Below are 10,047 nucleotides of genomic sequence, written 5' to 3' on the forward strand. Positions count from 1 at the left end.
ATAATTAGTTCCCTTCTTAGAGCATTCGTTTCCTGACGAGCGGCAAGCACTTCTGCCCTTAGTTCCCCAAGTAACCGGGCTAGGGGGTCAGTATCCGAGGTTTCCATAGCGCCTGGGCGAGAGTTTTGCGGTAGGCTTTGCGTTCTGTAACGCTCACCTGATTCTCGGAGAGGCGCCGGTCTTGACTGGGCGACTACCGTATCTTCAAAGGTGATGTGTAGCACCCGGTTGGCTCTTTGGGCTGGACCTCTGTGCACTGTATGCCTGACGTGTAGAGTAAGATGTCTTAGGTAAGTGAATGCCGAGCTCTCCATCTGCCTCGGGGCAGGGTGCTGTAACCAGTTTCTTCACTGGATAGGTAGCGCAGGCCTCTTGACTTCAGAGGACTGCTGTCCGTCGTTTACTGCACAAACGGTAAGTTTCGAGTCATTCAAATGTCTTTAAAGTCTTTAGTAATGATGTCTCTTGTTTTGCAGGGTTCCGGCGATGGCGGATGACGGGCTGAAGTGAGTTGAAGATGGAGCCCGTGTGATGAATAGAAGCGCCTGGAAGCACGTAAGTAAGCGCTTGTTGCCTGCTTCACTATGCGCTCTAACTGTCTTTTTATTTTGCAGGTACTAGTTCGGAGCGGCTGCAGGGTGCCGGAGCGTGCAAAGAGTTGGTAAACTTTTGTCTTTCAGATGCCGGAATGCAGTGTGAAGACCTCCGGAGCGCACGAAGAGTAGGTAAGCCTTTGCCTTTCAGATGCCGGAATGCTAACCTGTTCTTTCTTGTCTTTATAGGTGTTGCTGAAGACTGGATTCAGGATGGTAAGCCTTTTTCCTTAGGCCCAGGACCGGATGCAGAAGACACGATGAGCGTTCTGCTGCAGAGGTTGCAGAATAACGCAAAGCAAGATTCATCCACCGGGTGTGGTTTAAATAGCCTCCTGTAGTGCTTAGGTGTCTCCTTCCACAGCCACGCCTAAGTAAGAAAAGAGTTCCTGGTAAGAAAAGAGTTCCTGCCTTCCAGAAGAGTTGCAGTGTTCTGAATCTAGGGAGTGGCTCCAGCCCCACCCAACAGGAAAAGTAGTTCCAAACAGAAGAGGATCAGAGGCTCAACTGGCAGGCAAGTAAGCAGCATGGTCTGCTGAAGGTAAGTCCACCCAAGCATTATGAGCCCGGCGCTTCCAGCGCTGGGACTGAGCATGTTTATGAGCCTGGTGCCACTGGCGCCAGGACTGGGTCCAAAAGGTCCCAATTGGGACTGGTTGGCACTCGGAACCTGGGTTATGGATCTGCTTCCAAGGGAGTTGGGAAAACCCTGACCTTTTGGAAGCAGAGATCATGACAGTAATTTACTAACAGAACTAGTACAAACCACCCTATTGTGGACATGCTAGTAGGGGTAGTTCGATTACTCCTGGGTCTGTTATTCGAGTGGGCACTGTCCCGTCCCACCTCGTCGAATTTTGGCTGGTGGCAGTGGAAACTACTTGTTATATTCGACCCCAAATATAACCCTATGGGATTCTTCCCATTGTTGGAGATTAATACCTTTTTCCCGTTAATCTCTAACATACCACCGGTTTACTTATCTTAAATAAGTCTATCGGATGGTATTTTCTGCCAGAACTCGGTTTTTAAAATGGCGTCTGTGTTCGTCTCTGTGACTCCTAAACCAAAGGTTGAGCCCTTTGTTCCACTTTTGGCGGGCTTCTGTACAGATACCCTCCAAAGTGGTGCCATTCTGTCTGGGTTACCACAGGGGTGTGGGTGGGTGTTTAGGCACTGTGGACTGAGTTGCCTTGCCAACTCCGGTCGCACTCTGGTATGATTGGCCCAAGTGGTGAGCCTCCCCGCTCACCACTTAGCGTGTTTTGATTGACAGCTAGGCTGAATGAATGGGGGTTTTCTGCATAAAAGCAGGGCTTTTGGGACTGGATCTTCAGAAGTCGCCACAGGACGTAAGAATCCGACGAGGGTAAAGCTGAGCCGACCTGCAATGACGATACCTCTGGTGGAGACCTGCTGAACCGACTCTCCACTTCCCGACGACAGAGGAGATCTCCCTGCCGGAGAGTCTCTTCCCCTGACTGGTGGGAACAACCAGTCACCTTTGCTTTTTCTTCGCTCCAGGACGCAGTGGTCGAATTGCCCGTGCAGAGCACCTCGGCAACCGGATAGCCACTACCCCTGTACCGCAACCAAAAGGTGGTGCCTTGTGACGGAGCACTCCGCGGCTGGTCTCTTCCCTGGTGGTGCAACGATCTTCAACTTTCCTTCGACGACGAGATCATCTCTTCTCTTGGCAAAGACCCGACGTGCATCCACCACCAGGAACAACTGCCCCCGCCGGAGCTGTCGCTCCACAAACAAGGTACCGTGTCCGCCTGGCTTCCCTTTCTGCCGGATAGAGTGAGGTGTCTGAATCCTCGCCTTTCCATTGGGTCGCCTCCAAGCGTTCTTTAACTTTCTGTTCTGAACTGGTCCAACCTTTCCATAACAATTTGCGATAAAGACTCGAAGCGCATTTCCACTGAGACACTTTTAGGACATATCGCCTTGCCTCTCTCCGAGTGGGCCTGGCCTCTGAACTTTGTGATCTACAGTAGACCCTGCCTTACTTGCCTTGCATTTGTCCGTAAAGTATTGGTACCGAGTTAATTTCATAACCTGCCTTATTTTTCTCTCCCGACCTAACGAATACTAGAGTGCCATCTAGGTTAAAGCATACAACTCTGTCTGCAAATAAGTGATGCCGGTGAACCTAGACTTGTCGAACTATTGTTAGGGGGATTGATCTTTTTCTTCGTATAGTAATTGTGATTGAAGTTGTTTGCCATATTAGTGCCAGAGTGTTTTCTATAGATGTGTTGTTATAAATAAATACCTTTATATCTTTACACCGAAGCCTTGTTCCGTGTTTGCTTGTTTTACTGTGTAAATTGCCCTATATTGTATACTCCACATACTGCCTAACTCTTCTTGAGGGAAGTCTGACTGACTGCTCAGCCACAGCTACCAAGTGAATCTGTGTGGTATAGACTGCTACCAAGTGGGTTTCCTGCCAAACACCTGTAGTCCTAAATCTTTTGCAGTGGTCCCAGAGGGAACTGCACAGGTTTCCGCCTAACACTGGTGTACAGCGGTGGGATTTGTATCGCATATACAGTTTAGAGTGCTTTTCGACACTTTAGGATAACTAACCACAAAGCTTAGCACTAATAAGCAACTTTCAAAAACATGTCTACTATGGAAGTTTACAGTCAAGAATCCTTGTCAGGTGAAAATACTGAGAGTTTACGAGCTCTCTGTAGGCAAGAGAATCTTTCTGTAAGAGGCAAGAAGTTAGAACTGATAGCGAGATTGCTGGAAAACCAAAGTCTGGGTACTGGTTCAGAGGAACCAACTTCTCCAGCAGATGTAGATAACAGTGATGGTGTTGATCTAAATCGTAATTCTGATGATAGTGATGAAGAGGCTGAAGAGGAAAGAGAGGCTAACAACACTGTCTCCCCTGCCCCTCTGTCTGCCTTACCAGCTGTACCTACTGGGCCTATAACAGGTCCCACACTAAGTCCTCAAGTCCTTGAACTAGCAAATAAGTGATGCCGGTGAACCTAGACTTGTCGAACTATTGTTAGGGGGATTGATCTTTTTCTTCGTATAGTAATTGTGATTGAAGTTGTTTGCTGTATTAGTGCCAGAGTATTTTCTATAGATATGTTGTTATAAATAAATACCTTTATATCTTTACACCGAAGCCTTGTTCCGTGTTTGCTTGTTCTACTGTGTAAATTGCCCTATATTGTATACTCCACATACTGCCTAACTCTTCTTGAGGGAAGTCTGACTGCTCAGCCACAGCTACCAAGTGAATCTGTGTGGTACAGACTGCTACCAAGTGGGTTTACTGACAAACACCTGTAGTCCTAAATCTTTTGCAGTGGTCCCAGAGGGAACTGCACAGGTTTCCGCCTAACACCCCCACTCCTGTTTCCCTGCACCCCCACCCCCCACTAGTCAGGGGCACCCTCCACCAGGCCCCCACACATGTCTCCCAGCACCCCCACCCCCCAGCAGTGCAGGGCACCCTCCACCAGGCCCCACACATGTCTCCCAGCACCCCCACCCCCCAGCAGTGCAGGGCACCCTCCACCAGGCCCCCACTCCTGTCTCCCTGTACCCCCACCCCCCACCAGTCAGGGGCACCCTTCACCAGGCCCCCACACATGTCTCCCAGCACCCCCACCCACCACCAGTCAGGGGCACCCTCCACCAGGCCCCCACACATGTCTCCCAGCACCCCCACCCCCCAGCAGTGCAGGGCACCCTCCACCAGGCCCCCACTCATGTCTCCCTGCACCCCACCACCCACCAGTCAGGGGCACCCTCCACCAGGCTCCCACACATGTCCCCCTGCACCCCCACCCCCCAGCACTGTGGGGCACCTGCCAGCAGGCCCCCCCTCATGTCTCACACATGTCTCCCAGCACCCCCACACCCCAGCAGTGCAGGGCACCCTCCACCAGGCCCCCACACATGTCTCCCAGCACCCCCACCCCCCAGCAGTGCAGGGTACCCTCCACCAGGCCCCCACTCCTTTCTCCCTGCACCCCCACCCCCCACCAGTCAGGGGCACCCTCCACCAGGCCCCCACACATGTCTCCCAGCATCCCAAACCCCCAGCACTTTGGGGCACCCTCCACCAGGCCCCCATTCCTGTCTCCCTGCACCCCCACCCACCACCAGTCAGGGGCACCCTCCACCAGGCCCCCACACATGTCTCCCAGCACCCCCACCCCCCAGCAGTGCAGGGCACCCTCCACCAGGCCCCACACATGTCTCCCAGCACCCCCACGCCCCAGCAGTGCAGGGCACCCTCCACCAGGCCCCCACTCCTGTCTCCCTGTACCCCCACCCCCCACCAGTCAGGGGCACCCTTCACCAGGCCCCCACACATGTCTCCCAGCACCCCCACCCACCACCCGTCAGGGGCACCCTCCACCAGGCCCCCACACATGTCTCCCAGCACCCCCACCCCCCAGCAGTGCAGGGCACCCTCCACCAGGCCCCCACACATGTCCCCCTGCACCCCCACCCCCAGCACTGTGGGGCACCTGCCAGCAGGCCCCCCCTCATGTCCCACACATGTCTCCCAGCACCCCCACACCCCAGCAGTGCAGGGCACCCTCCACCAGGCCCCCACACATGTCTCCCAGCACCCCCACCCCCCAGCAGTGCAGGGCACCCTCCACCAGGCCCCCACTCCTTTCTCCCTGCACCCCCACCCCCCACCAGTCAGGGGCACCCTCCACCAGGCTCCCACACATGTCTCCCAGCACCCCCACCACCCAGCAGTGCAGGGCACCCTCCACCAGGCCCCCACTCCTGTCTCCCTGCACCCCCAGCCCCCACCAGTCAGGGGCACCCTCCACCAGGCCCCCACACATGTCCCCCTGCACCCCCACCCCCCAGCACTGTGGGGCACCCTCCACCAGGCCCCCACACATGTCCCCCTGCACCCCCACCCCCCAGCACTGTGGGGCACCTGCCAGCAGGCCCCCCCTCATGTCCCACACATGTCTCCCAGCACCCCCACACCCCAGCAGTGCAGGGCACCCTCCACCAGGCCCCCACACATGTCTCCCAGCACCCCCACCCCCCAGCAGTGCAGGGCACCCTCCACCAGGCCCCCACTCCTTTCTCCCTGCACCCCCACCCCCCACCAGTCAGGGGCACCCTCCACCAGGCTCCCACACATGTCTCCCAGCACCCCCACCACCCAGCAGTGCAGGGCACCCTCCACCAGGTCCCCACTCCTGTCTCCCTGCACCCCCAGCCCCCACCAGTCAGGGGCACCCTCCACCAGGCCCCCACACATGTCCCCCTGCACCCCACCCCCCAGCACTGTGGGGCACCCTCCACCAGGCCCCCACACATGTCTCCCAGCACCCCCACCCCCCACCAGTCAGGGGCACCCTCCACCAGGCCCGCACACATGTCTCCCAGCACCCCCACCCCCCACCAGTCAGGGGCACCCTCCACCAGGCCCCCACACATGTCTCCCAGCACCCCCACCCCTCAGCACTGTGGGGCACCTGCCAGCAGGCCCCCCCTCATGTCCCACACATGTCTCCCAGCACCCCCACCCCCCAGCAGTGCAGGGCACCCTCCACCAGGCCCCCACACATGTCTCCCAGCACCCCCACCCCCCAGCACTGTGGCGCACCCTCCACCAGGCCCCCACTCCTGTCTCCCTGCACCCCCATCCCCCACCAGTCAGGGGCACCCTCCACCAGGCCCCCACACATGTCTCCCAGCACCCCCACTCCCCAGCACTGTGGGGCACCCTCCACCAGGCCCCCACTCCTGTCTCCCTGCACCCCCACCCACCACCAGTCAGGGGCACCCTCCACCAAGCCCCCACACATGTCTCCCAGCACCCCCACCCCCCAGCAGTGCAGGGCACCCTCCACCAGGCCCCCACACATGTCTCCCAGCACCCCCACCCCCCAGCAGTGCAGGGCACCCTCCACCAGGCCCCCACTCCTGTCTCCCTGCACCCCCACCCCCACCAGTCAGGGGCACCCTCCACCAGGCCCCCACTCCTGTCTCCCTGCACCCCCACCCCCCCACCAGTCAGGGGCACCCTCCACCAGGCCCCCACACATGTCTCCCAGCACCCCCACCCCCCAGCAGTGCAGGGCACCCTCCACCAGGCCCCCACTCTTGTCTTCCTGCACCCCTACCCCCCACCAGTCAGGGGCACCCTCCACCAGGCCCCCACACATGTCCCCCTGCACCCCCACCAGTCAGGGGCCCCCTCCACCAGGCCCCCACACATGTCCCCCTGCACCCCCACCCCCAGCACTGTGGGGCACCCTCCACCAGGCCCCCACTCATGTCCCAATCATGTCCCCACTCATGTCCCCCTGCGCCCCCACCCCCCAGCATTGCGAGGCACTTGCCAGCAGGCCCCCACTCATGTCCCACTCATGTCCCACTGCGCCCCCACCCCCCAGCATTGCGAGGCACCTGCCAGCAGGTCCCCACTCATGTCCCACTCATGTCCCCCTGCGCCCCCACCCCCCAGCATTGCGAGGCACCTGCCAGCAGGCCCCCACTCATGTCCCAATCATGTCCCCCTGCGCCCCCACCCCCCAGCATTGCTAGGAACTTGCCAGCAGGCCCCCACTCATGTCCCACTCATGTCCCCCTGCACCCCCACCCCCCAGCATTGCGAGGCACCTGCCAGCAGGCCCCCACTCATCTCCCAATCATGTCCCCCTGCACCTCCACCCCCCAGCATTGCGAGGCACCTGCCAGCAGGCCCCCACTCATGTCCCAATCATGTCCCCCTGCACCCCCACCCCCCAGCATTGTGAGGCACCTGCCAGCAGGCCCCCACTCATGTCCCACTCATGTTCCCCTGCACCCCCACCCCCCAGCATTGCGAGGCACCTGCCAGCAGGCCCCCACTCATGTCCCAATCATGTTCCCCTGCACCCCCACCCCCCAGCATTGCGAGGCACCTGCCAGCAGGCCCCCACTCATGTCCCAATCATGTCCCCCTGCACCCCCACCCCCCAGCATTGTGAGGCACCTGCCAGCTGGCCCCCACTCATGTCCCACTCATGTTCCCCTGCACCCCCACCCCCAGCATTGCGAGGCACCTGCCAGCAGGCCCCCACTCATGTCCCAATCATGTTCCCCTGCACCCCCACCCCCCAGCATTGCGAGGCACCTGCCAGCAGGCCCCCACTCATGTCCCAATCATGTCCCCCTGCACCCCTATCCCCCAGCATTGCGAGGCACCTGCCAGCAGGCCCCCACTCATGTCCCAATAATGTCCCCCTGCTCCCCCACCCCCCAGCATTGCGAGGCACCTGCCAGCAGGCCCCCACTCATGTCCACTCATGTCCCCCTGCACCCCCACCCCCCAGCATTGCGAGGCACCTGCCAGCAGGCCCTGACACATGTCCCCCAGCCAACACATCATCACAATCTAGATCCCTGTCCCTTATGGGCAGCCTCCAAATGCCAAACACCTACCCAAGTATTGCATCCACCCACTCAGAATTGGCAATTACATGATACAACCCCAATGGCAAGTATGTAAATGAACACATGTCCCTCACATACACACAATGGGTTTAAGGGAATGTCAACACCCATATCATGACATGCATGAAACCAATGATATGATACTACACATTGAAGTTTGATAAAAAAATGTATTAAAAGCAACATAAATGGGATTAAAAATAAACAAACGACAATGGGAATTAAAATCAAAAAAGCAGCATGTCCGTAAAATAATGAAAAACCACAAATCATAATCCAAAGGAAAGGTGTCCAAAGTCACAGTTCAAAAAAGTACATCCAAGGGAAAAACAAAACCAAAAACCATTGCTCCATGGGTAAATAAAAAAAAAAAACATAATCCAACAGTCAACTATATATAGATAAACAATCCAGGGTCCATGATCCCAACTGAAGAAATGAAACCTATCTAAAAATACTACGTAATAAAAAAACTATATACAAAAATGTTGGCCATTGTCCAAAAGGTCCAAAATCAAGAAAAAAGCAAAGGAAACCTAACACTAACTACATAACTATTTACAAGGGCAGCGGGCTAGTCCAACGGCTCACTGGATGTTGTCATGGGCCAGGGCATCATCGAACTCCTGTTCAATGGCTTGGAGGCGGGATGTTCCCTGGCCCGAGGTCTCGCAGGGATAAAGCAGTGTCGAGCTCTAACTCCCTGCTAAGACCCTTGAGGCACTCAGCCCGCCTCAGCGCCCTCCGCATGGAGTTCTCCGCCCAGACCATTGTGAGCCGTTCCTCCTCTGCCCGCTGCTGCTCCGCACCTATCTGCTGGCCCAACCGCTCCCACACGGAAGCTACTCCCATTCCAGGGTTCTCCTGCCCTCCGGCCGATGTCTGCACCCCTGATGTTGAAGGCCCCGAGCCATGATGCCTCCCACGTCGAGCCTGCCGCTGCCTCCGACGCAACTGCCTGTGCCAGCACAACGGCATCCAGGCTGATGGAATCCACCGACGCCGTCACGCACGTGCCCTGCCCGATGATGCCGTCACATCCTCCATCTGCTGGGGTCCAGTTGCTGGTGTGTCCACCTCTGCTGGACCTCCGACTCCCGACTGTGGCAGGGATGGGATCCCCACCGAGTTGGCTGCATTGGTCGGGGTAGGTCCACAGGGCGCCCTGGTGGCATCTGGGCCGGAAGACGGCATGGAGAACGACTGGCGCATAGCCTCCACAGAGGAGGAGACCACGACCGCTCCCAACTGGGCCACGTTGGCACGGTGCTCTTCGTGATGACGTGCGTGCTCCCCCCGGGAAGCATGCACCTCATCACGAATGACACCCGTGCGCAACGCGACACCAATCAGGACCTTCTCCATACGGCCAGGGGTCCCCTCGTCCGCAGGTGGAGGGGAGTCAGATGACATGGACATCCCCACTACCTGCGGACGGGCCTGGGATGGGGCATCCCTGCTGGTGCATGGTGGTGCAGTCACAGTGTCAGGGACAGTGACATGCACAGGCACCTCCACGGCGACCTGTGCTGCCTCCTGCCCCTGCCCCTGGACTGCACCACTTGCACCAGCAGGGATGATCCCACCAGGCCCCATGTGCGCCTCAGTAGCGGCCTCCTCCTCCTCTGTGGAAACCACCAACCTGGATGGCTCCACACCGTCTTCCGCCATTGCAAGCCCCTGTGGGGGCTCACCCACCCCTTCCGCTGCAGCCGTGGGGGCATCCCCGCCGCTTTGCTCCACAGCGCCGTCTTCGCCCTTTTCTTCACTTTGTGCTGCGTAGAGGGAGACATAGAACACAAGCATCAGGGTACTGTACAATGGTCCCCTAGACAGGAAGCAATAGCAGATGAGTGGCACTGTCAAAGATCACTTCCATCATGTCCCTCCACAGCACATGGGTCAGTGCAGGCAAAACACATGCAGTAACAGGCATGGCGCATGCTATGGACATAAGCAAACATGTCCAAGGGACTCTTGAAAAATACAATGTTGTTTT

This window comes from Ambystoma mexicanum, chromosome 11 (genome assembly GCF_040938575.1).
Source record: "Ambystoma mexicanum isolate Mex_15411 chromosome 11, UKY_AmexF1_1, whole genome shotgun sequence".
Classification (NCBI taxonomy): domain Eukaryota; kingdom Metazoa; phylum Chordata; class Amphibia; order Caudata; family Ambystomatidae; genus Ambystoma; species Ambystoma mexicanum.